Source organism: Diceros bicornis, chromosome 8 (assembly GCF_020826845.1).
Source record: "Diceros bicornis minor isolate mBicDic1 chromosome 8, mDicBic1.mat.cur, whole genome shotgun sequence".
Classification (NCBI taxonomy): Eukaryota; Metazoa; Chordata; class Mammalia; order Perissodactyla; family Rhinocerotidae; genus Diceros; species Diceros bicornis.
In genome coordinates, this window is record NC_080747.1 from 60,559,890 (window position 1) to 60,580,515 (window position 20,626).

Below are 20,626 nucleotides of genomic sequence, written 5' to 3' on the forward strand. Positions count from 1 at the left end.
ACTTTTTACTGGCAAGAGCTGCACACAAAATGGCCACACCTTTGCTTTGATAGAGTTCTGCCCTGCAAGGGCAATTAGTTGATCGTTCATGACCACCAGATGTCAGTCTAAAACAGAGCAAACTGAACTAGACCTACGTGGGGAAAGGGGAATCCACTCTCAGCCTTATACACTTGGCCACCCTGTGTTTTCCTTAGGCTGCTAGGGAGATAGGGCCTTATTAAATAAACAGTCAAAGAAATGAACATCATCAATTAGATCAAGCACGAGGACATTGGAGGACCAGGTGTCTTTCAGTGGACCCGAGGTTTAGGGCTGCTAAACTGTTTTGCTTTATACTTCCCTAAAATCCTCTTCACACACTGGCCTCACAGTTGAATCTTTTCAGAAGTAGATATTGGTTTCCTTGGAAGCAGTGAAACATTTCATGCCAACCCGTGTCCTTGTTCACTAGCTCACAACGAGACAAGGTCTCCTGGGGTAAAATGAAATGCTCTAATTAGATGTCTTTGAGTTTTTCTATTTAGTAGCTAAACAGGCAGTGTTGCCAAGCAAGGAAGAGTGGCCACTGTGAGATACCCCTCCACGTGGACTTTGGACAGTCATCATTATTTCTTCTGACTTGAGTGAATGCTTTCTTGCTTCCTTTTCCTGTCTCTGAGGAAAGGATGCTCCACACTCTAATGCATTTGGAGTTTCCAAAGATGTGGTAGAGCTATTCTCAAGATGCTTGGTCCATGCAGAAAGCTTCACTATGGCTCACACAGTAATACCACAGCTGGCACCAACCAAATGCAGCGGGAGATTCTAGTCGAGGTACTAGTGCAGCCATCTGAGCAAATGTACATAAAAAGGAAAAAACACAAGCGTGCCTCACAGTGTGCCCATATTATCAAAATGAACTGAGGCTTTAGTCTAAAATATGCTAAGGAAATTAAAAATATTTATTATCTATATTGGCGCTTTTATCATAAAAACATCCAAAATATGCACAAAGAATGGGTGGCCTGCTATTTGAGGATACTAACATCTGTTGAGTAATAAACCCTTCATGTAAGCAAAAAAGGTGTTTAAAAAAAACAGAGATGAAGGAAAACTCCTGAATCTATATTCAAGTAAGTGATTAAACTGTGCAAAATGAGACGTGCATTATGCCAGGGTATTTTAAATAACAATTGAGTAATGCAGCTGGCAGAAAAAAATAAGTGAATCTTCTCCTAGCCTACATTCATAGAAATGCAATGAGTGTCCCGTTACAGGAAACTTCTGCCTCACTAACCAGAACACATGTGGAGTGTTTTACTCAGTTCAAAGGGGAGATGACAAACTGGACTCCATCTACAGGAGAGAGAACAGAATCACAGAGTCTCAAAACCATGTCTTTTCAGCAAAGAATGAAAGTTTCCCTGAAGAGAAGATTTAGATAACACTGTGGTCGTTCTCTTCAAATATTGAATGATTGTCATATAAAAAAGGCAATGGAATTTATCCCATGTTCCCAAGTCCACAAAACGAGGATCATTGAGTGAAGGTCGTAGGGAGATCGATTTGGAGACAAAGTTAGAGCTCACAGCTCTGCAGTCTGTGCACTACAAATGGGTATTGGCTGAGAGGATGAGGTGGGGCCACGCAGTCTCACTCAATTCACCTTTATCTTTGCACAAAGATGCCAACAGTGCAGCAAGCCCTGAACTCACAATAAGAACAGCCCAGAAGGGGCATTGTCGTAACAGTTCCTCAAATGGGTGCCTCCAGCTTGCCAAGCCTTGCACATTCCCACAGGGAGCACCTGTTTCTAATTCTCACAAAGGTACACTGTAGGTTCATCAAGGCCATGTTCAAAAGTTACCGTGAGAGCCGACCAACAACGGAAGGGCTGCCTGAAATACAATGAGCTCATGAAAGTCTTTAACCCTTGAATGATCATTTTGGCAAGAATATTATAAAAGGGATTCCTAAAACAGAAGGAAGCTGATCCCCGAAGGTCCTTCTGACTCTAAGATTCTATAATTCCTTAAAAAACAGAACCAACCAAGAATTGCAAATATCACGTATATAAGCTTATGTAATGTATATATGATATATATAATATATAAGCATATATAAGTATAATAATATCAGAGATATAAGGTATCACATCCAAGAAGAGAGTTTCAAAATGAAGTTTTAAGGAAACAACTCTTCTGAGAGTACTATTATTACATTCACATGGGTTATGATACTAGATCCTTAAATTCCCAAAGTAAGACTAAAGCCTAAGTCAATAGAGTTTCAGGGGTATGGACAAGGATAGAAGACTCATGTGGCTTTGATGAAGAGAGTATTGATTGACTTTCTCAGAGGAAGAAAAGACCACACTGAAGTCAAGTAGAATCAGGTTTTAGGAGCGAAGAATGAAAGAGAACACCAATCCACCTCCACAACATGACTTTGGGAACACTGGGAAAAGCCTTATGCATTAAAAAACATCTCTAGGGGCTGGCCCGTGGCTAAGTGGTTAAAGTTCCACATGCTCTGCTTCAGCCCGGGTTCATGGGTTTGGATCCCAGGGACGGACCTACACCACTTCTCAGCCATGCTGTGGCAGCAACCCATATACAAAATAGAGGAAGACTGGCACAGATATTAGCTCAGAGTGAATCTTCCTCAAAGAAAAAAAAAAGAAAACACACCTAAACGTCTGTCAGATGCCTGAATGTCAATAACTGACATTTTTAACAAGAAGACCACTCTCTCCAAGCTACAACTTTCTTTTTTCATTTTCTTTTCACGATTGTTCATTTTCCTGGTTCTCCGACAGCTGTTCTCAATCTCTTTCCTAGGCTCCTATTTTACTGGGCATTCCCTAAACACTGGTATTCCACTAGGTTCCGTCTTCTGCCCATGGATCTTCCTCCTCCCCAAGCAATCTCTGGGTGAGCAAAACTGCTCTCAAGTGTTACTACACTTTGAATGGCAGTAACTTCCCAAATGTAAATCTCCAGACCAGGCTGATATAAACAAATGCCTGCTGAACAGCTCCACTGTGATGTCCCTCGGACCCTGCAAAATTCAACCTGCCCCTCAGGAAGGCATGTTGTCCTTCCTCACACTGCTGTCAGACCAGCTCTTCTTTCTGTGGTGACTATTTCCATTAAGGGCACCAGAATTCAACCAACCACTCAAGCCAGAAACCCAAATATATCCTAATTTCCCTCCATCTTTCTCATCTACAATAGCTGTAATCACCAAGTTCCAGTAATTCTAGTTCCTAAATTTATCTTATCTTCCCTCACGTTTATCCTGCTGCCAATATACTATCTCAAGCTTCATTGCTTCTAGCCTGGACTTTAGCAACAGCATCTTGTCTGTGATGGTTATAAAATGTGTCTACAAATTCTTCACACTCCTCCCTCCAAAAGATAGAACCCAATTCCACTGCCTTCAAATGTAGACTAGATTTAGTGACTCACTTTTAATGAGTAGAAAACAGTAGAAGTAAAAATGTTTGACCAAGTCATTAAAGCATCATTACTCTTTAGTAATGATATCTCTTAGATCCCTGGCTCTAGAGAAAGTCAGTTGCCATGCCATGAAAACCCTCAAGCTGATCCTATGGATTGGTCCAAGAGGCATGGAACTGAAGCCTCTGACCAATGGTTGGCAATGATCTGAGGCCTCTTGACAGAGACCACACGAGTCTACTTGGAGGTGCATCCTCCAGCCCCAGACAAGGTTTTAGGTGACCACAGCCCCAGTCACATCATGAATGCAACCTTATGAGAGACTCTGAACTAGACCTACCTAACTAATCTGCTCATAAATTTCTGACTGAAAAAGACTATGAGATAATAAATATTTGTTGTTTTAAGTCACCTAAGTTTTGGGGGCAATCTGGTACGAAGCAATAGATAATACATCATCTATTTCTTTAACACATCTCAAATTCATCCACTTTTCTCCATGTCCACAGACAACACTCTGGTCACACCGCAATCACCGCCAAGGCAGCAGCGAGCACCCAACTGGTTTCCCATATTCACTTTTACTCCTTCCATTCAATCCACTGCAGCCTGAGTGATCAATTTAAAGCATAAATTTGATCCAATCCCTTCCCTACTTACACTGAAAGTGGCCCCTCATTCCTCATAACATGCAGTTTGAAATGTTTAACAAGGGCCTATATGACCTGGCTCTTACCTTCTTCTCCAGCCTCCTCAGCTACCACTCTCCAATCACACCAGATGCCAGATGTTTCCTACTTCCCCATATTTGTTCGCTAGGGCTGCTGTAACAAAACACCACAGACACAATGACTTAAACAACAGAAATTTATTTTCTCACAGTTCTGGAGGCTAGAAGTTCAAGATCAAGGTATCAGCAAGGTTGGTTTCTCCTGAGGCCTCTTTCCTTGGCTTGCAGATGGTCATCTTCTAGCCCTGTCCTCACAAGGTCTTTTCTCTGTGCATTTTCACACCTGGTGTCTCTTTGTATGTCCATTTCTCCTCTTCTTATAAAGACTACAGTCAGATTGGATTAAGTTCTAGGTGATTTTAACTCAATCACCTCTTTAAATATCTTATCTCCAAATACAGTCCCATTCTGAGACACTGGAGGTTAGGGCTTCAACATATGAATTTGGAGGGGACACAATTCAGCCCATAAAAACAACCTTCACTCTTACTGTTTCCTTTCTGGAACTGGCTTTGCTATAGAGGGCTAAGAATAAGGATGCAGAGTGTTTGGTGAGGGGAGAGGATGGGTGTGGCAAAATAGGAGAAGAAACACCTAGAGGAGGAGAAATGGAAATTAATAGACATCAGGTAAACACTGTCTACCTCACAAATTTGCTAAAAAGAATTTATTCAAGCATGAATAGTTTCTGCCATCAATTGCAGAAAAGGGTTTGCAGAAAGAATATCATAATCTCATGGGCAAATGAAACATTAGAACATAATATCATGCAGAGGAGTAGCTTCTCCTACCAAGATGAGATTGTAGCACAGAGGTCAGAATATTAATTATTTGGCCATAAGCCTGAGAAATAAAATGCAAAATACCATACAAAATATAAAAATACGTACTCTCATGGCCAGTATTAAAGTTAAATTGGCTTTACTGAAGTACATCAGCTTAAATGAGTTAAAAAGATAGAAGAAACAATCTTGCACACTTCCAGTAAGAGAATCTAAATATAATTGAATGTTAACTAGATTTAAAATAAATGAATAAATAAATAATATGATTTAGTGTTTCAGGGGTATTTCCCACCTCTTTCTAACTATTGGTATTCTGGAATGAAAACTAATCAAATATGCCTGACTGCTCAAACATAAACAAAAAAACAGTCCTTTTATTTATTAATCCTGAGTTACAAACACTACTTAGCTAATGAAAAGCAGTGCATGTCATTACTCTTGCTAGTAGCAGAAGCACATTATTTTCCAAAAGCTACTCATCAGTGCTCTTATTTTCATCAATGTTTGCTAATATCTAAGCATTGATCACTGCAAAAATACCAGCTGCCATTAGAATAAATCTTAACAACTTACAAAGTGCTTTCACATACTTCCTGTCTCTGGAGGCTCACAATAGACGGGTAGGACAGGGCAACTTTCTGGTTTAAATGTACCAGTTAGCACAAGAAAATTTTATATATCAAAAATTTTATGTAAAACTGGAAGTCAGAAAGGCTAAATGACTTGCCCAAAGTCACGGATGATAAATGGTGGAGCCGACACTTAAGCCTCATCTTTTAAATTTAAACTCAGTGTGTTTTCCACTCCACTAAACAGGAGTTGGTTCATACATCCTACAACTGCACGCCAGGGTTTGGAGATGCTGTGGACACACAGAGGCACAAGGTTCAGTCCCTGCCCTCAATCTCATTAGACTCTAGAAGGGACAGGCAGACATATAAATAAGAAAGTGTCATAAAGTGTTGAGAATCTTTGACATAGTATATGGAAGGGACACAAAAGAGAGTTATTTCAATCACGGGTATAATTGAATTGGTAGGCACTGTCACAGTGGTGTAAGAATTTGAGTATGGATTGAGGTGTAAGACAGGAGAAAGATACCTCAGTTAGGCCCATTTCTCTAGACCAGGCAAAAGATGATGATCTGAACAAAAAGAGCAGTGGACAAAATGAAGAAAATTTAGTTATAGGAGCTCCTTACAGTGTGGTGACCATTCAGTGGTGAGAATAAAAAGAACAATAAGTGGGATGATACAAAACCATTTCTACCAAGGTAGAAGAGAAAGGAGGAAAAGCAGATGATAAATTCAGTTTTGAACAAGTTGAGTTTGAGATGCCTGTGGAACACTAGGAATCAACATCTGGTAGGTAGTTTAACATAATAATCAGAACTTAGGGGAGAGATGGGTAGAGATTTGAATCATGTTGAAAACATGAGAGTAGAACAACTCTGATGACGCCTTGATCTTGGACATTTGCCTCCAGAACTGTGAAACAATAAATGTCTGTTGTTTAAGTCACTCTGTTTGAGGTACTTTGTTACAGCAGCCCTAGAAAATTAATATAGAGCATCTAAAATCCCTGTAGTAACCTCCTACCTCTGAACTTTCTGTACATGGGAAAAAATAAGCACCTACTTGTTTAAACTAAACCCTTCACTGAATTTTCTATTTCCTATGGTGGAATGCAATCTTAACTAAGAGATCTGGAAAGGGAAGAAGATTAAGTCGTAAAGAGGGGTGAAAATTGGGATGAAATGGTTGAGTCAGAAATTCAATGAGGTCAAAGACAGATATAGTATGAGTTTGGAAGTTTGTAGGTTAAAGTAAAACGGAATTTAGAATTCCAGAAGTGGGACAGTTGTACAAAACAAGATCATAGGTGTGCCCATGGATATATATTTCTGCAGTCTAGGTCATAATTATTGAAGTTAAGGATATCAGGAAACTTTGAAGCCAGGTTCGTAGATTATTAAAAGCCATGGACCCTGAAGTCATCCATGATGATGATGTGAGGAGATAACATGAAAAGACTGAGGTCACAAAGAGAAGACCAGGAATGAGCAGACTTGAATGATACCAAGGAAGATGATAAAATCTGAGGATGGGAGCCTTATAAGAGGGAAGGATTTTGCTTGAAGGATGAAAATTAATGGTTTAGAAGGTCGTGTAGTGGTTAAAAGGCATCCCTAGTGGTCTAGTGGTTAAGATTCAATGCACTCACCATGGCAGCCTGAGTTTGTTTCCCGGTCAGAGAACCACACCACCCGCCTGTAGGTTGTCACACTGTGGCAGCTGCGTGTTGCTGCGGTGCTGAAAGCTATGCCACCGGTATTTCAAATACCTGCAGGGTCACCCATGGTGGACAGGTTTCAGCAGAGCTTCCAGACTAACACAGACTAGGAAGAAGGACCTAACCACCCACTTCCAAAAATATTGGCCATGAAACCCCTGTGAATAGCAGCAGAGCATTGTCTGATATAGCACCAGAAGGTGAGAGGATGGCACAAAAATACTGGGCAGAGTTCCGCTCTGCTGTACACAGGGTCACTAGGAGTCAGAATCAACTGCACGGCACTAACATCTCAAGAAAGCTACAAGTGAAACAGTGACTGAACTTGGATGGTACAAACACCTTAAAATGTTACCACCTGAATTATTCAAATAATTAATGCCAAACAAAATTTAGGGGCTTAAATTATCTAAGTGAATCTCAAATTTGGAAGAGATTTCATAGATATGTAGTTCAATCTCCAACCAGTGCAAGGGTACTTGCCCTTGAGTTTTCATCTCAAGGGGAAGGTATATTCCTGGCCTCAGAGTTCCCCGTGACTGTCTGTGAGAGAATAGAGTGAGAGAAAGGATGGTTGATGACACGTTGTTCCAAATCTGCTGATTCAGCATATTTTTTTTAAATACACCCAATTTAAACTCTCGTTTTCCCTTCAGATTCCAGTATAAAGGGACTTTTTTTTTCTGAAGAAAGAGCTCTTGTAACTATAAATATACACTGACAAATTGCATACAGAATTGTCAGAAAACGAGTTAGCATGTCAGAGAACTAGCAGTCCACAATTTGTGAAATATAGTAATATATGTTTACTACATAATATTTTACTCCTTAATTTTTTGAAATACTGCCATCGTCCTTTAGGAGGAAAAGAAAGAAAAAAAAATTACATCTTCAAAAGGAGGCAAAATTCCTTGGTGTGCTCCGTGGCCTTTCAGAAATCTACCAGACCCAGAGCTGTAAATGGACTAACATTCTCTTTGCACTCAGGAAAGCTGTTGGCTTATAACTAAATCTGGCTGAGCAAAGACTCTTACTATCTTCCCCACCCCCCCTTCTATTTAGAAACAAGGAAAAAAAAAATACTTAAAACTAGAATGATGTGAAAAGTGCTCGTAGCTGGGAGGAGAAGCCTCTCTAGATTTGGCAATTTGTCACCCCGACATTTACTGCCTGACGAAGACCAGCTCACTCAATTTTGCAGAATTAGACTGAGTGTGACAGGCTTCTCTGGTTATTAGTTGGAGAGCTCATAAACACAAGTACTCATTTGGACTGGATTTTTTTGAAGAATGAAAAATAAGGTACTGATTAAGGATATGCAAATCATGTGGTGGGGAAGCATACCTGAGGCTATAAATGCCTCATTTTTATTAAAAAAGAAATGCTCACCATGAAAGACTCAGAGAAATAACAAAGTGTGAGCAGTCCTCTTGACTCTCCTTAAAGCACACAGGGTTAATGTGATAGGCAAATAGCTCTGTTAATAGACAATAATCAGTTTCTGCAAAAGGGACATTTTATTTTTCTGGGCTTAAAAAATTAAATTATCCTAGAGGCAATATTTTTCAGAAATATATGTTTCTCAAATGAAGTAAAGCAGCTGAGATATACAACATCATACAACTTTCTTTACTATTCCACACCTGAACTTGTCTTACTAGCCCCAGTTTGCATTGTAAACAGAAATACTTAATGGTACCATTTCAAGATAACTGAATTCTTGTGGTTTACTACTCAGGCTCTTTGGTTTATTTCTCTTCAGTTCTGGTTTTACTCCCTGCCTTACTCCCAGGTGGCATCTGGATTTGGCGGAAGCTTATGTGGCATCTCAGCACCAGCTGGCGGGCAGGTGGGGTGCATTGGGTCTGTGTGCTCTCCTGTATCTCATTAAAGAAAAATTTATTCTGACACTTGTTAAAATGTTAAGGAAGACTTTATTCAAGACTATTGCAATGAGGATTTGCAATAAGGGAGAGAGATTGGGCTCAACTCTGAATACAGCAAGGACAAGTGGGGATTTATAGCCAAGGAGCAGGGTGAGGGGTCAGTGGATGGAAAATCACTAAGAGGAGACATCAAGGGTAGGGGATTCTTGCTAAACTGACCTAACAGGATTCTTGTTGAAGGCAGGCCAAGGACTTATACATCAAAGATGAGGGATGATGAACTCGATCAGATATCATGGGTAGGGGGATGACTTATCAAGGTTCTTTGCTGAGACTGAGCTGGGCAGGCCAAAGACAGGTCAGGACCAAGGTCAAGCTCAAGTCAAAAAGAGGGCTCAGGGGCCGGCCCGGTGGCGCAAGCGGTTAAGTGCGCGCGCTCCGCTGCGGCGGCCCGGGGTTCGCTGGTTCGGATCCCGGGCGCGCACCGACGCACTGCTTGGTAAGCCATGCTGTGGCGGCGTCCCATATAAAGTGGAGGAAGATAGGCACAGATGTTAGCCCAGGGCCGTCTTCCTCAGCAAAAAGAAAGAGGAGGATTGGCGGATGTTAGCTCAGGGCTGATCTCCTCACCAAAAAAAAAAAAAAAAAAAAAAAAAAAAAAGAGGGCTCAGAGGAACTGACTAAAGTTTGGTCAAAGAGAATCTTTGTCAGTCCTTGCCAACCTCCACTGAGGCCTAATTCATCCCGGCTGGTCGTCATCCTCAGTCACTGTCCTCTTAGCATATGCTGCTGAGGTCTGCCCGCTGTGTCCTCCACTTCTCAGTCCCCTCCTTCTCTGTCTTGCTAATTCCACCACTGAAGTCTTTCCTGGTCAGCCACCTCTGCACCTCCCTAGGGACTCAGGGACTCTAATCTGCATTCTCACATCATATTGGGGTGCTCAGAACCCTGTGGGGATGCCTTCAGTATCATCCACCCAGACATCTCCCATAGCTGTTGTTACTCTAACGTGTGAAAGTTTAGGGGCTTATCTTCAAGACCAGGATTCTCTTTGGCTACATTTTGGAAAGCCAGAAATTGTCCCTTTTATTCAAAAATCCCCATAATTTATCAAGGGCTTCCAATCATGTAGACTAGTCACGAAGGAAGTAATCACTCCAAATCTGCCAAGCTTTCCCTTAGATCTGCAGAGAACTACTGGGAAAGCTCATAATGTTAATTGGAATAGAGAGAAGAGAGAAAAGGGGAAAAAAGAGAGCAAATCTTCTCTTATGGAATTTTTTTCAATTGGCAACATTACCGTCTAGGACTGGCAGACATTTCACATATATAGGATAGTTCTGAATTAAATTCTGCTGACATTTTTTTAAATGTGTGGGCTATATAATGTTACTTGATTCTATACCAGGAAGTAGTTTCTGAACATAATGTTCTCTCTATATAAATTCACTGTATCACTGTCTGGTAAGAACAGGCAGAAATCTGAGAGGAAAGAGTACTTGTGAAGATGTCAGGAGGCCTGGACCTGTCTCAGTTCTGTCACTAATGGGCTAGATCATCTGGACCAAATTATTTTACCTCTTTCAACTTTGGTTGCTCCATCTGCCAAATGATAGAGATCTGAATATGTAAGCTTCTTTTTTGTTATGATATTTGATGACTCTGTTACTGAAGCTGGGCTCCCAGGTTGAGGCCAAAGAATACATGGACGTGTCTGGGCATGTTCTGCAGACTGTTGTGGCAGCCAGCCTGCTGGCCACCGCAGGAGGACCCAGATGCTTCCTGGGAGAACTCACTCCTAAGGAAGAAGAAGTCAGACTCTAGGAGCCTGACAGAAAACAAAGCCTCAGATGACAGAAAAGTGGTAATTTTGAATGTGTAAAAATGTTTATCATTCTTATTTGTCTCAACTCCATGTCTAAGTTCAATAGAGAGCTAATCAATTAATTAATAATAATTGATAAAAACTGAAAGACTAGGTTCACTAAAAAATCCCTAAAAAATACAAGGTCAAAACACAGTGTTTTGTGATCCTTCTAGCAAACTCTGTCACAAAAGGAGAGTGGGCATTTCCTCACTTTGCCACAGCCAAAGCAGAATCCTGGCACCTCTAATGCTTTTGCAATGGTGCTTGGTAGAGGCACAGCTGCTCACAGAGAGGGTGGAATGCCTACAGAGCAACAGTTGTACCAAGTAGGACATCCCAGAAATACTCAGCAAATGGCCCCCAGCACTTGGCAATTCCTGGCATGAGCACAGTAGTTCATAGGCTGTTTTGAGACATCTCCAAGGATTCCCACTAACCTCTGAAAGACTTTGACAGAGGCTTGAGGGCCTGAGTGAGCATAAACATAGTGCACAAATATTGCTTTTGACTAACTGCACGACATGCATTTGCCCTTCTTCAAGGAACAGAATCCTAATTTTTCTTCAGGAAACCACCGCTACCTCACTCTCAGTCTTTTTAGTTCGGAGGCAGTTGACACATTTCCCAGCTCCAGAGGTGGACATGAGTACCAGGAAAGGCTAATTGATATATTCCATCCTTTTGGCCATTTTGATTTAGTGTGGACTGGTTCCAAACCAAAGTCAGGCCATGAAATGAAAGTACAGGACTTTTATGGAATTTTTGGAAAAGTGACATTCTTTTTCCACTAGAATTTCAAACAATAAGGAAAATGGAAGTGTAAAGCTGCCAGAGATTGATACATGGCAAAAGCTTACCTGAGAAAGAAATTAATATAGAGGGAAATAGAGCCAAGTGTCCTGAAAAACTATGCAGAACTTGGAGATAAGGCGAAAAGTTAGGTAACATGTCCTTTCAGGGATGAAGGCCTCCCAAGGGTGACCTAGGGAAATGAACTCGGCTTCACTCACTCTTCACTATTGATTAAAGATCCAGAAGCAGTGAAGTCTTACACTACCTTGTAGATATTTGTCTGGTAGAGATGCAAATAATGTCAGTTCAATGGAACAGATCGTCCTAATGGTTACCGTTTATTGCCCTGTTGGACATTGCCTGGTTTATGTATCCATCCAGCAATCTTATTTTAGTATGCATTTATTGAGTTGGCTATAAAGGCCTAGCTTCTCAAATGATTTTTGGACCAATTTTAATATCTTTTTGGTTCTCTCATTAATTAATAAGTTAAATAAAATCTTTGATGTGGGTTCATTTTATATAAGCCTAAGAGTTATGATTTTACTTTTTTAAAATTGCACTTTAACACAAGAGATGAAGAAAAAAAAAGAAATAGAGAACAAGTCCTGACTACTTCATATCAGTACCTGGATCCTACTACTCCTACTTATGGACTCTACCATCCTTTGAGTTAACATATTCCATATTTTGGTAAGCCAATGTGAGCTGGGTTTCTATCTTTCGTATCTAAAATTCTGACACCCAATTCCAAGGTGTGGGGGTTTCTCCGCACACCGCCAAGCAATTCTTTGACACCAGGTAAGTGTCTTACAGTTCAACTCAATTTTGAGACTATCTACCTGGAGACAGCATCAGATTTCATAGGTTAAGGGCTCCGTCTCACAAGATTGCCCTCCACTTCAGATGCCAGTTGAAAGTCCAAGTTGTTACCTGTGCCTCTGACCCACAAGCTGTAGATCAGAGATTCAATTAATTTGCTAAATAGGCTCACAGAACTCAGAGGAACATTTTACTTACCAGATCACCAGTTTATTGTAAAAGGATATAACTCAAGAACAGCCAGATGGAAGAGATGCATAGGGCAAGGTATGGGGGAATAGCATAGAGCTTCTATGCCCTCTCCAAGCGTGCCACTCTCCCCAAATCTCTACGTGTTCACCAACTAGGAAGCTCACTAAACCCCATCCTTTTGGGTTTCTACAGAAGCTTTATTACACGGGCATGAGTGATATAACTCATTGGTCACTGGCAATTGATTCAATCTCCAGCTCCTCTCCTCTTCCCTCCCTGGAGGGGTGGGGGGGGGGTGGTGGTGGTGCAGGATTGAAAGTTCCAAACCACTAATCCCGTGATTGGCAACCAGCCCCTATCCTTAGGTGTGTTCCAAAGGTCACCTCGTTAACATAACCAAGATACCTTTATGGTTCTCATCACCCAGGTATGGGGATGAAGACTAAATATGTATTTCTCATTATAAATCACAATATCACAGTATCTGTAACAGTGGTGATATATACTGGTGAGCTCTATAGCCAGGAAAATGTAGTTTCATACCAATTTGAATATATAGTCTGGTGAGATCTGAGAAATATAGGATTATATGTTAAAAAAGAATTTTTTAGTCTTAATTTCAGCTTAGATCCCCAAAACAATATATACTATGTACCACTAACACGGTATACCACCATTAATACCAAAAAGGTAATTCTTAAGACCAGTTTTGTGACCCTTAGCTGATCATTATCTCTAGCTTGTGAAGAGAGATTGGAGAGGCCAAGAAAAGTTTGAGATAGTGGAAGACTGTGCTTTGTGGGATATTGTCACTGTGCAGTGAGCCCCCATCTCACGGGGGACAAGTAAAATCTGCCTTCTCCAGACATCAGGTCAAGAACTACTTAGAGAGTGAGATATGTGGACAGCTGTCTGAATTACAGATGAGAAATACAAGGAGTATGAGACTGTGGCTGGTTACTGCTCTGATAGAGAAGTGTAGGTGTAGTCGCTGCTTTGGGATTGGCCTGTGTTCCCATAGTTTGTTAGGGTGAAAAAAAACATGAATATTTCCTTTAGATTAGATGTGGATCATGTACAAGAAAGCTGATGTGAAGTTTTCTCATATCCTGTCTAAGAAGACTATCTGAAGGTCTAAGGAGGCCTCAGCAGAAAGAATCTAGAAGGGTTCCTCTAGGTCCTTAGGGGTAAAGGAAGCAGTCACGGCAATCAAATGAAATAGTCACCTTCCCTTATGTCAAATGGACTTCCGTCAAGAGATCCTAGTTAACGGAACCACGTAATTCTTCAGTCTAGTCTCTTGGTTTGGACATATTAAGTCCTGAACTGAGACTGCATTTGGGGACAAAAGAGTAACCAGAAAACTCATGGACCTTGGTTTAAGTTTTATTTAAGTGGATGGGGAAAATCTACCCCTAAAAACTTTAAAGTAGGCTTGAATGAGTTGCACAGAATGTAAATTAAATTGTTTTCTCATCATGTTCCATGAGTCCTGCTTGGCTAACATAACCGTTACATGTCTATGAAGTTTTTATTTTGCCCTAGTTGTTAAATGAAGATTTTCCCTATCAGTTAAATGCTTCTGAAATCAGGACACACCTTGTATTCAATATGTACATTTAACGTTATGAAAACATTATAATCTTCTTTTTCTGTCTGCAAACATCTTATTAGGTTGATATCTTTAGAATAAGAGAAAGACAGTAACACGGCAAAAGTACAGCAGTCCGTTAGCACTCCATTCCCGCCACCATGTCAGAAACTGCATTAAACTTTTATAGTGGAATCTGACAGCCTGACCAAGGAGCAGTGGCCTTTCAATTCCTATATGGACAACAATTGTATTTCTAAAATCCCAACAACTGCTACCCAGTCATCAGATCAGGTGACAAACCTGCGATTGGCCAAGCTGTCCAACAGCAAGGGCTTGAGAGCCTGGCAGATCCCCTATGTGCCATCACTGATTTTGGCAGCATCACTCTCGGGGAACCCAGATGTCAGTGCCAGCCTAGTGTACCCAGGCTCGGGGAACAGGGCGGGACAGAACAGCAGAGGTTGCCTGGGCCATAGAGATTTCTTCACGTCAGAGAATACAGTGACAGTGATAGATGGCCAGAAAGCTACCTGAACAGAACAAACCCGTTTTATTAGATGTTAAGGGCAACAAATGATTAAATGTTATTTCACAGCTATTTAGACTCCTGAGGAAACTATTTCTGGGTGAGGTAAACAGTGATAGCAAAGCAAGCTGTTTTATGTCCTTTTACCTGGGTCTATCCCCACCCTCGAGTTGAGCACTATATCTCTTCCCTCCTGTATCAAGCATCTGTGAGAAACTCCTGAGCTATAGGCCAAGGTTGTATAGTTAGTTCTCTGAAAACCAGGAGAAAGAGGCCAATGGAGGAAGAGCTGTGCAGCTGGGATGAAGGAAGATTCTCATTGACAATCTCTGCCTCGCCCTGCTCCACCAGGTAAAATGCATGAATGTGCTCAATCCACTCCAGAGGCCACCTGGCGCCCTGACACCCTCACTTATTCCCACCTACCTGGCCCTTCCAAATCTCTACATCAATGCCAGCCATGCACTATGTCTTCTCATTCAACTCAATTCATTTTCAAGTTTGTGAGCACCTACTGTGCAGTAGACGCAATGTAGACCACTCTGGATACCTGAAGATGACTCAGACAGAACCTTCCCTCAAAGAACTTACAGCCTCATAGGGGAGATAGTCATTGATGTAAACAAACATGCAGTAGAATTAAAGAAATGTTATATGAGAGGTGCAGAACACCACAGAAGCACATAGCCCATGTATTATTGGTATAAGGGAAAACTAGAAAAAAAACCCTGAATTTGATGAGGCATGAGAAAGACAGAGGTCTACACATGGGGGTGTATTTGGAGAAAGGCAAAGAGAGTGGTCAAGTGTATCTGAAGGAAATGGTACATGGGAAGACGCAGTGCAAGCAGAGACGCCATGTAAGCTGAGGCTGGGAAATAAGCTGCAGGAAGATTATGGAAGATCTTGAATAACATTAAGAAATTTAGACTTTATGACATTATAATGGAAAGTAAAGATGAATACGAGCTCCTTCCTGTGCCTCAGGAAGATAACGTCTTTGATACTATGGATATTGGATCGCACAGGCAAAACTTGAGAGGCAGAGACTGGTTCAGTGGCTACTGCAGTGATAGAGGTGGAGAAGAGCAAGGGCCTAAACTGGGGCAGCAAGAATAGAAAATAAGAGAGAAATGTGAATGGCACTGAAACACGGACAGCGAGAGGCCTGGGTGAGTGACGGTGCAGCTGATATGACTCGTTTTACCAGCTTGGAACACAAAATACGAGCACACCATTTATGTTGCAATTAAATGTCCCAAACGCTATCTCACCCTTTAGGAGCACATCTTTCTTTCCTTCCTTGGATCACCCTTATTGTGATAATCCTCGGAAATTCCCAGGGACTTACTTATGTCCACGGGACCAATCCTGTTTACTCCCAACTTGCTACCAGAACCAGAAATCAGAAATGTCCCCTTAAAGTTGGAAAATGTCACAAACATCTCCGTGGCACAGTTATTCTGGAATAGACTACTGAGCCTCGAAACTGGAGAACCAGTGTTGGAGCTGGTAGTCAGGAAGTCAAGAAATGCTCTGTCTCCTGTCTCAGCACTGCCGCAAGCACTGACCCAGGCCACAGGGAAGCTTCCAGGAGGAGGGAGGATGATGTCCTCCCTTCTCCCACCACGACAAAATGGGCCCCAGACTCTGAGTTGTTATCACTTCCCTGAGCACCTGCATGCCCTGGGAAGCCTGGGTTGGGCTATGTCCAGTGCCTCTTGCCTCTCAGTCCCAGACTACACTTCTCTTCAGTCACACACCTTGGTAAAGAACCAGCTTCTTTCTCTCCACCTGCCCCTACTCTGGCCCGATTGCTTTCCTCTGCCACTAGGTCTCAGTCAGAAGCCCCCCTTCCACCCTTACAAATCTCTGTACCTTTGAATTCAGGCTGAAAGGATTGGGCCTCAGTCCTTTTTCTGCCAGAATAGCCCGGGAGTCCTTTTGCAAATTTGCCAATCCCCTGCCCCCAAAACTTCTATATGTGACAAAGATTCTTTGCTTGACTAAACTTTAATTAGGCTCCTGAAGCTTCTCCTAGGCTCATCTGTGCACTTCCTTGTAAAGTCTAGTTTTAGCAAGAACACTGCCAAGTCAGTTTAACCAGAAAGCCCCACCCTTGATATCTGATCAGCTTCCTCATCCTTGACCATCCCCCAGGTGATGCCTGATCACCCTCGCCTGCCATCAGCAAGAATTCTCTTAGGTCACTTTAGCCAGAACCTCCCTTACCCCTGGTGTTTCCTCTGAGTCATTTTCTATCCACTCATCCCTGCACCCTGCTTCTTGGCTTTGAATTCCCACTTGCCCATGCTGTATTTGGAGTTGAACCCAGCCTGTCTCCCCCTACTGTAAAATCCCATTGCAGTGGTCCTTATGCTTATCTCATTGTTCTTGAATAAAATCTGCCTTACCGTCTTTGACAAGTGTCATTGAATTTTTTTTTCTTTAACAGTATCAATAACTTTTGTGATAGCAGGGATAATAATCTGAATATATTAAACTGATGTGGATTTTTGTTTTCTCCATAAAGCATGATATCCAGTAGTTATTCTACCATTATATCTTTGGGGAAGGGTGAGGAGAATGCATTCCACTTTGAAAATGAATAAACATAGGCACAATGATGGGGAGGGAAGTAAAGAGAAAGCCTGTCCAGCCCTAATCCAGGGATATGTGAGAAGGAGAATATACAGAAGGATAAGCAGGAGTCAGCCTTGCATGATTTGTGGTGGCCCCACAACACCCGAGGCAGAAAACATGGTAGTTAAAGCATATAATTTAATAGATTTAATAGGAAAGATGAGGGCTAGAGGGTTCTTGTACCATTTTCTGTTTGGAATTCTGGAGGAGACCAAAGTATAGTGCGGCCCCACAGTAACAGTAACATGATACCAACAGAGCAGAGTAAAAATGATAGCACAGAGTACTTAGAGAGATGCAGAGAGGGTCTAAGTCAACACATGAGAGCCTTTGGTTCTCTCTCGTGTGGCAGAGGGGACTAAGACAAAACTCAGCAGCCCAGCTGCAGGATGCAGCCTCAGAGCCATTGTTGAATTGAGGTACAGCTCCTCCCCACCCCCAACCTCCCCATCCAAGAAACCAATCACAATAGATTTCAACCTGACTTCCCTCCATGCCTAATGTATTCATTCACCAAAGTTGCCATTTGCAGTGAAAGGCGAATGAGCCACACAAAACTAATTCCTTACTTAATCCCTCTAACAGGAGACAGATCAGTCAGTCTTCCTGGGCAGGCCTATCATGACGTTAATCTCTGATGGCTGTCTTTCTGTACCTCATCAGTGAGAGGACTGAGGAAGGGAATGTGTACGAAGAAGACATCTGTGATTTTGTGAAAAGGAGCAAGTCGGCTTTTAAGGTTCATGATGAGGTTTGGTACATACATCTGAGTGTTACCTCTTATTCCTTCTTATCCAAAACAGAAAATAAAGAAACTCTATTTTCATTGCACACCTGAATGGTAGAGCAAGAAAATTTGTGACTCCATTTTTTGTTTTCTGGGAAAAATAGATTGAGCTCCACTTAACCAGAAATCCTTCCACAACTAGATAATCCTTTTTTTTAATTTTTGTTTTTTATTTGTTTATTTTCCTTGTCAGAGAATGCTCATGAGGATGGTCATTATCTGAGATGGGAAATATAGGAGAAAGAGCAGATGTGAGACAGGGAAAGAGCATGAGTTGTGTTGAAACTGAGGTTCATTCTTCTCACAGTTTTATGTTTGAAGTTCATGTAAGAGGTTAGAGCTAGAAAAGCAGATTCGTACAACCGTCTGCATAGGGACCATTGTTGAAGCTATGAAACCAAATGAGATTGGCCTCAAAGAAAGGATAGAAAGAAAAGATAACCTTGATGGATACTTTTATATATTTAAGGGACAAATGACAAAAGATGAGTAAGAAAGAGAATAAAGAACAGTGATGAGATGAAGACCACAGCAGCTATGGAAACCAGTGGAGAAGATAGTTCTAAGAAAGAAGACCACATTGAAAGTGTTGTGATAGTTCATTTCCTATCTTCTAGGGACAGAGAAGATGAAATCAGGTCATTTGCTGAAATTGAGGGATACAGTGTTGCTATTGACATCTAGGAGAGAAAAGTTTGAAAAAAAATAATAGATCAGTGAAAAGATTGCTGGACAGTGGAGAAGATGCAGCTGAAATTATAGCATGAAGTTATAGGACATCAACTGGGAATGATTCTTGTTGACTCCTCTAAAAGCCACCAGGAAAATGTCTTTATCAAGCAAAGCCAAGCATTAGACTTTGGTAAGAGAGAAGAGCATGTTGATAGAGCCTTAGTAGCATCTTGGAAGAGGGAGGTCAGAGGAGGATATTTATAGGATTTAGAACCTGGCTGGGTAATTTTGGGGGCAGGTCTTGAAAGGCAAGAAACCAGTTGGGATTATGCAGTGTCGCGACATGATAGCTTCGGAATGACATGCACAGTGAGGCAAGGATCTTGAAGCAAATCTTGGTGGTCAACCAGTCAGTCTTATTTCCCAGGAGCAAATATTTCCTGGAACAAAAGGTTAGGTTATTTTGTGCTTGTTTTCAGATTATTTAACACAGGGACAGGAAAGTATACCCAGTGATTGTTTAGCATGGGGAGAAGAAATTGTTTTGGTTTCAGTTCACAGTTCATACTTTTCTCTGGGGATAACAGGAAAGGAGCAGGAGTAAAAGGAAAAATGTGGGATTATCCAGAGTTAAGAACTGACAAGTTGTGTAAGATATTGGTAAAGGAGGTGACATAGTCAAGCCTTTTAAAGAGAACATACTTGAAACAGTGGAGCAGAGGGTAGGAAGGCATGTCAGGACAGGACAGGGCCCAAAGACTAGAAGAAGAAGGAAAGGAGCAGAAGTTGAAATAGGTAGTAGATTCACTGAGAGCAAGTATTTGAAAACATGAAATGATAGGAGGGTGAGCTAAGAAAGGAAAACAACATATTTTTAAATATGAGGAGTGAAAAAGTGACTTATCACACTTTTAGTAATTACAAGTAATGGGTTCCCCTGATTATACCAGTGTTTATATAGTAACCTGGAATAAATGATTCTCTTGTCCTTTTTCCTAATTTCCTTACTGATGAATTCATTCTCATGCTTTAAAACCAGTTCAAATCTCACCTCTGTGAAACTTCCCTGCCTTTCCCAGATGTCTCCTCTGAACAATTGACCCACATTTTATCCAGCTCTCCTTAGTGGTTCCCATCACAGCGCGTTGTTTACATATATAAGGGAGGGGGAAACTACATTGTTTTTTAAAACCAAAACCGACTGCAACCACTTCTGCCCCTCAGGGAGTGGCAAAAATTTCTCTATAGAGTATTCTTCCATTTAACAAAATAGGTTCACAGTCCACTGTGGCTGTGACCTCCAGAGTATGATTTGAAATGATCCAATGAAACTAAGAGAAAAGAAAATTGCTTTGCATTTAAAATGAGCAGGATTTGGGGGGGTTGGAAGCAGATCAAGGGGGAAATGTAAGGGGACTATGGAGAGAGCAAAGGAACAAGCAGCCTCCATGTACAGTGGGCCAGGGGAGCGACATTGGCCAGCTCTGTAGTGAAGGTGGCCTAAGAGATTCTAAAAAGAGCAGAAGCATTCACGTTTAATTATTTTCTACGTGGTTGTTTGTCACTACATCACCCCAAACCTTTAATAAAGTACT